Source organism: Pseudophryne corroboree, chromosome 4 (assembly GCF_028390025.1).
Source record: "Pseudophryne corroboree isolate aPseCor3 chromosome 4, aPseCor3.hap2, whole genome shotgun sequence".
Classification (NCBI taxonomy): Eukaryota; Metazoa; Chordata; class Amphibia; order Anura; family Myobatrachidae; genus Pseudophryne; species Pseudophryne corroboree.
In genome coordinates, this window is record NC_086447.1 from 882,632,965 (window position 1) to 882,640,871 (window position 7,907).

The following is a 7,907-nucleotide window of genomic DNA, read 5'->3' on the forward strand; positions in this document are numbered from 1 at the left end:
CCTGGGCTGCGCAGAAAGTGCACAAAATCAGTTTGTACAGCTCTGCTACACATGTGATCGCACACTTGCACAGCTAAAATGCCCTCCCCCTGTAGGCGGCGACTATCGATTTGCAGCAGTGCAAAAATTGCCTGCTAGCGATCAGGTCTGAATTAGGCCCAATGTCCGGAAAGTACGTAGAATGTGACATTCTAGATGTAGTGTTGTGCATCGCAGGTTGATCTTGCACCACATATCTTCACAAGTAGTAAATAGCATTTAAGCCTTAATGCACAATGCCTAGAATCCATCTCTTGAGTCCTAATAAGATGGAAACGGTTGCAAAGGAGCTCTTCTGCACTACTGAGTTGCTTTGAATAATTAAAGAGACATTACAATAAAAATGTTACAGTGCAAAAAAAACTTATATCCATGTTCATATCTTCTTTACTTATCATAAAGTTGTAATGGCTGTGTCTGTACATAGAATTTTTTTTGGACAAATGTACTTCTTGGGACTGTGTATGAACTACAGTATGGAGACAAAAACATTTCTTTTTTCTGAATTTTTGATTGTCTGTGCGTTCCGGCATCACGCAAAAACTATGGAATGAATTTGGATCGCATTTTCACTATTGGATAGCTAGATAAACTAGAAAGAAACTAAGGTATGTATGATCTCAATGTGACACCAGGGACAGGAGCAATAAAGGAAAAACCAGATGCTTGATACTCGGCGTGTGCAGTTTGCAGGCTCCACAAGCCAAAAATGACTCTATGGTCTAGATGTAATGAAGATCGAGTTGGCTAGAGGAGCAGGTTCCCAGCTGAACTCGGATGTTTTTGTTTTAAAGCGCCAATCATTTACAAGGCGTAACCATGCTTCTGAGCGAGGGCTTTCACATTTATATATATATATATATATATATATATATATATATAGAGAGAGAGAGAGAGAGAGAGAGAGAGAGAGAGAGAGAACACATGTTTGTACACTCCTATTTTTTAATTACAACTTGTGGGGTGCATCCTTACTCCCCTGCACAATACAGGGATAGATAAGCCCAAACAGAAGCCGCACTCTCCACTATATTATTTAAACTGTTTAATCACATCACCTCTCCTTCATTGCCGAGGGGTTATTCATTGGCTCATATAAATTGCAGTTTTATCTCAGCAATACAGATTCTTTTCACATATAAGTTACACTGAACATTGCTTGGCTTTTACACATCGTATGGCAACAACATGATTTGTATGCCTCACAAAGCAAAGCTTATGCTCATCCGGAACAAAGTCCTTAGTATCCACCCAGGTAACATGTGATATCTGTTGCTGTTTTACAAAAAGTATCCATCACAGTCCATAGTTATGGTGCCTTTAGTTTTATACACCAAGCGGTGTGTGTGTCACACCGTGTGTAAAACTAAAGGCACCATAACTATGGACTGCATTACTGCAGGCCAATTGATCATCTAGGGCTAGCCAATTAGCTCCAAAGCCATCTGGTTTTTTTTTTCACCTGCCTCATTCCAGTTTGGAATTCGGATTTTAAATCCAAATGACGGGGTTTGGATTGCAAAAATTAAAATTACATGATTTTAGCATATTTCACATCTATTTCTATCAACGATTATTGATTTTTTTTATCGATTTTAGGCAAAATATGAAACCTATATATTATATGTTCTGTATATATCTATATATACTATATATATACAGAACATATGTGTATTTTTTTAACGAAACCTAAGTTATTTCTGCCTTCCGCTTTACCTATTAGCCAGAACCTCCCAGGGACCATAACTCATACATATGCACACAAGGTAATTTTGGTTACTAGATATTTTGCAGTTAATTTTATATTTTAGCCCATAAATGTTTCTGCTGGAGTTAGGGAACAGAATACAGATTGTACAGCCCAAAGGAATACCTTCCTAGAACATGTTAAAATCCAGCAACCAAAATAGCTCTGCGGGACACAGCTAAAATGATGTAAGTACATAAAGTAGAGACTTGAAAGCATTTTGGAACATCTGTAGCAGATCTTCAAAGCTCTTTGTTAGATGTTAGATTAAATAGAGGAGAATCCCAGGTGGCTGACAATGGCTGCAGATGTAGGGGGAGGTGAGGGAGCCCACTAGCCAGATGTTTGGCTACAGCAAGTGGCCTTTTAAAATGACACAGGACTGTTTTTCATCAAATAACCTTTAAAGATTTTAATTTCTATTCACGGAAATTTTGTCAGTGCCCAATGTTATGACTATGAATAGATCATTTTTATATGATTGACTGGGATACAACAAAACGGCAAGATTTTACTTTTTTTTCCCTTCAGCACCGAGAGATAACTTTGTGATGTTGAAGTTGGTTTATTGCATAATAAGACCCTAGATTCCTATGTTACAACTGTGGCGTACAACATCCATTCAGCCTGACATTTAGAATTGACAGTAACATTACCATGAGATTTTCTTTGATACATGACAAAAAGCTAAAATTGCAAAGCATAGTATGTCAGTTACATTGATTTTGGTATTAGTGGTTATGTTTATTCAAAGCAGGAAAGCAAGCTAGTCACTCTTAATGCAAGTTAGAGAAGCACCTCCACCATAACATGGTACATTAGATAAAAGGATTAGAGCACTTTAAACATATGCGATTAAATTAATAATCACTTACTGTACAAGGCATGGTTTTGCCTTGTAAATGATTACCCCTATAAAAAAAAGTCAGAGATCGGCCGGCATCCGGCGCCTCCAGCGATCTCCCTTACATCCCTCCCATATATTAGCTCCCAGAAAATCCTGTTGGACAGATTTTCATGATTTTGAGAGAAAAAAAAGTCAAGTGGAATATTTCCATTTGCTATTATCTGATTCTATGGAAAATTGATAACATCATTTGTGGCACCACTCTACATGTATGTGAGCGTATTTTGGCATTTCATCACAACATAACTTTGAAGTTATAAACATTTCCTTGTGAATTACTTCCTTGGTTATAATTAGATATTTATGTATTGAGAACATTTTCAGGGAAAACTGCAGAAACAATCAATATGTTTATCGATATACAGAAATATGTATTTTGTTGATGTGATAAAGAGTCTCTGCATCCAGAAGGTAAGGTATATAGGCAGCTGCACAATTAATGACCCATTTTATATGATGTATCAGGAGCCAATGCCAGGATTTGGTGTAAATCAGCTGCCGTATAAAGTACAAATTATGGCACTACCCATAAGTGGACGTGTTCATCAAATCACCAGGACATTTTTTTTCATTACAGTGTATGTCCCTCAGTAGTGATTTTGGCTCTATAAAACGGAACTACCTAAATTCCATGTTAGACATCCGCGGCTGATAAACTTGGCCAAGGGTAAAACACACATACAGATGTGCCTTCATACATCCAGCCTCAAAACGCCACACAGCATGGGATGCCTGATGCAAGTGAACCGCCATATCCCATGCAGCTCTGCTAGCGTCAAGCGTCTGTTGTACCAGTTGACTGAGCTGATTAATTTTATATGCGACACTTGTATATTATGTGTGACTATGTGTAGGACAGAACTTGTATTGGAAAAAAGCTGCGGCTGTTACAATGTAGCACTTTACATGCAGACTCAGATTCATGTGCGCAAAGATATACAAGTATCGCATATTAAATCAGCAGAGGCTCCTGATGCGTCCTAGCTGCACAGTGTTGTGACGAAGACACAAATCGGAAAAAAGTCGCCCAACACTAGCAGAGTCTCTTGGGATCTGGTGCGCCGAGAGAGGCCGTTTGATGTCACTGCGGCAATGATGGACACATCTGTATTGTAATCATCCTAACCAGCCTAACATCCAGTCACCTGAAAAATATATGCTATAAATAAGGGCCAAAGGACTATCATCTATCCTAAACACAGGTCTTATCCCAATAATATTATAATATCTTAAGAGAAGTTATAAGACATCTTGAACCACTAACAGAAGTCTTCCCCTATAGCAGCCAACTTCCTCTTAAAGCTGAACATGCCTGCTTGGATTCAGATGACACTAGGAACTCAATTCCATGAAGTTGAAGCTTATCCCTTATTAGGTATTATTGTGGATTATGGGTGGACAGGGCACTAACCCATTCTTTTAGATGCTACCAGATGTGTGAGTCCAATATAAATATTGGAAAAGAATATGGCACTAACACTTTACCTTGTCACTAATATACACTACTGTAACTTACCGAATATAGTAACTTTCATCAATGTACACATGGCAAGTGGTTATACAGCAGTTAGTGTAAGGCTGCAGGTGTGTAACAGTTATGTACTCAAAGATAATTAACTGAGCAGATATATTATAAAATGCCCTGATGGTGAGATCTAGCTGCATATACAGTAATGATAACTCCATCTATATGTCTGCGTGCCGACAGAGTATTTAATATAGACTTCAAATATCAAACTGACGATAGTCAAACAAATGCAATTACTGTATACATGCCTAGGTCAGGGGCTGAACACCGACAGAATAACTTTACACATTCTAGGGTCAGGGCTGGCGGCAAACAATCATGGTCATAAGGACAGCCAAGGTCAGAATAAGAAAAATAACAAAACAATATATTGGGCAGGGTCAACAACATTGAGGTACATCTCAGTAGCACAGGTCACTGAACCAAAGCAGACAGTGCCACCAGCGTGCCTAAATTGTCAAGCAAGGTTTTAAGCAATAGGCTGAGTCCTGTCACTCAGCACAGCACCTCTACACAACGGTGGTCAATCCGAGTTGATCGCTCGCTAGCAGTTTTTAGCAGCCGGGCAAACGCTATGCCGCTGCCCACTGGGAGTGTATTTTAGCTTAGCAGAAGTGCAAACAAAAGTATCGCAGAGCGGCAACAAAGTTTTTTGTGCAATTTCTGAGTAGCTCAAAACCTACTCAGCGCTTGCGATCACTTCAGACTGTTCAGTTCCTGTTTTTACGTCACAAACACGCCCTGCGTTCGCCCAGCCACACCTGCGTTTTTTCTGGCACGCCTGCGTTTTTTCGAGCACTCCCTGAAAACGGTCAGTTGCCACCCAGAAACGCCCACTTCATGTCAATCACTCTGCGGTCAGCAGTGCGATTGAAAAACTTCGCTAAACCCTGTGTGAAACTACATCGGCCGTTTGTCCAAGTACGACGTGTGTGTGCGTTGCGCCGCATGCGCAGAAGTGCCTTTTTTTGACTCATCGCTGCACAGCGACCGAATGCAGCTAGCGATCAACTCAGAATGACCCCCAATATTGGGACTATACTGTAGTTCTACACTGTCCAATTCTGAGCGACATATTAATGTATAGCTAACCTGTACTGGACGTTTCAATTAAATAATACATGCTGTCCCATAATTCAGCGCATCCACAAACACCATATTAGACCTGCGGAGCTCCTGAGAGAGGGAAAGGATGCATGAAATGTAAGATTATAATTTACATTTAAATTCATTATGTTACCAGGTCAAATGGAACTGTGTAAAATCCCAGCATGGCAGATACAGATCACAGTTCTGTATAGTGTGGGAGAAAAGAAGAAAAAAGCAATGTTAATGCAAATCTCTCATCCTCAAAGATCTGTGAGTTGCTATTTCTCAAACTCAGCGTGTCCCCTCTGTCTGATCATTTTGTTGCTAGAAGTGGCTGAAGTTCCTACCTGCTCCTCGAACTTCATAACTACAAATTCAAAGACATTCAGCTATTTTGTTTTTCATAACTAAACTATGAATAAGCCGGGTGTATCAGATGTGGGGAGACTCGCTGTGCCTCTACCTCACACTCCTATGACCTCTCCCTCTCTGATCTCACTCTAGGCCGGATGTCCCCAGTGCTGTTTCTAGACTAAGTGGAGCCAAAGGCGAAAATTTCCTTTGACACCCCCCCATACAATTTAAGCATAACGATTTGTGGTTTCAAGGCATGGTGCGGGTCACTTGTATCAGGTCTCTGCCTTCTTTCTTTTACCCAGATTACTTACTTTTTTCTGCATTTCATATCTTAATTCAATGATAGTGTACTAAGTACTTGGGATTAGTATTTTTACTGACCCCTCTATACCCTACACTACATTACTGACCCCTCTTTACCCTACACTACATCACTGACCCCTCTATACCCTACACTATATTACTGACCCCTCTATACCCTACACTACATCACTGGACACTCTAACCGCTACACTACATCACTGACCCCTCTATAGCCTACACTACATCACTGACCCCTCTATACCCTACACTATATTACTGATCCCTCTATACCCTTCACTACATTACAGACCCCTCTATACCCTACACTACATCACTGACCCCCTCTATACTGTACACTATATCACTGACCCTAGTATATACCCCACTATATATCACTGACCCCTCTATAGCCACCACTACAAAACATACACAGTTGGACATAGCCATAATAAATGCCAGAAGGTAGCTTCAGGGGCACCACAGCATGGACAAGTTACATCAGGTCTCAACCCCGCTTTGCATAGAGAAACTGGGCTTTTATATGATTTATGAAGGATAAAAAAAGATCTGTTGGTACTTGATACCTGGGGTATTTAAGAGAACCCAACACCTAAAGCCACTGGTCATCCTCAAATGGACCAATGTCTAGTTCCCACTTAAGTTTAAGCAGGTCAAAAAGATTCGGACAAATGTGTGTATTTAGGTTGGCATATACAGTAGATATTTGATGTCTCGTACCAATAGCCAAGACCAGTTCTTTAACTGGAGAATTGGAAATGGGCGGGGGCAAGACTCCAAACTGCGCCTGCACTGCAAAACTTATTGGATATATCAAACTCCTCCCGCAGCTGGATGAAAGATTTAAAAACACCATTGATAAATAATTGGGAAATTGATGGGATGCCCGCCCCAATCTATATACTGTCCTGTGAGAGATGAACCAGTTCCCCATACTCTGTGTTGAACCAAAGTGGCATATCAGTATCCGTATCCGACCACTCATAGTAAGAGTGAGTCTGTTGCCACACAAGTAGCGATTGACGTAGCACAGGAGGAAGACCAGCAGCAGAGGAAGCAGAAAGAAGAAATTGCACAGGGGAGAAGTGGGACCCCACGCACTCAGCAAATAATCTCTCAAACGTGGGAGCATCCCTTTTTATAAATCCAATTAGACAAATGTACCAGCTTAGCAGCCAGGTAATAAGCACGCATATTAGGAAAACCCAATCCTCCATCAGTTTTAGATTTAACCAGAGCTCTCAGGGCAACCCTAGGTGTACTGTAGCTGTAACAACCTAGAGCTCAACCCACTTAACACTGTCAAGATGGTAACAGACTTTAGGAAGAACTCAGCTGAAGCACCCCACTAATCATAGCCGATAATGTGGTGTCGCTAGTGGACTCCTTCAAGTTCCTGGGCTCCACGATCTCTAGAGACATCAAGTGGGGACCAAATGCAGATGCCACCATCAGAAAGGTGCAGCAGAGACTGTTCTGCGTAAGGCAACTTAAGAAGTTAAACATCCTACTGAATCTCCTGCTCCTCTTCTACTCCGCAGTTGTAGAATCTGTTCTGTTCTCCTCGATTATCATTTGGTATAGCTCCGCCAGTGAGAGAGACAAACACAGGCTCCAAAGAGTGGTAAGGTCTGCTGAGAAGATCATTGCAGTTGACCTCCCACCTGTCCAGAACCTGTACCGGTCCAGAGCCAAAAAATGGGCGACCAGGATAGTCAATGATCCGCCTCACCCGGGCTATGGCGAGCTCAACCTGCTGCCATCAGGAAAAAGATACAGGGCCATTCCCACAAGAACCAATAGATGCCTAAAAAGCTTCTTTCCTCAAGCAGTCCATCTGCTGAACTCCTGAGAAACCACCGGGTTGACTGTCCAGTCGCTCTACTCCGATCCTCTGACTGTAACGAACACTGTGTACT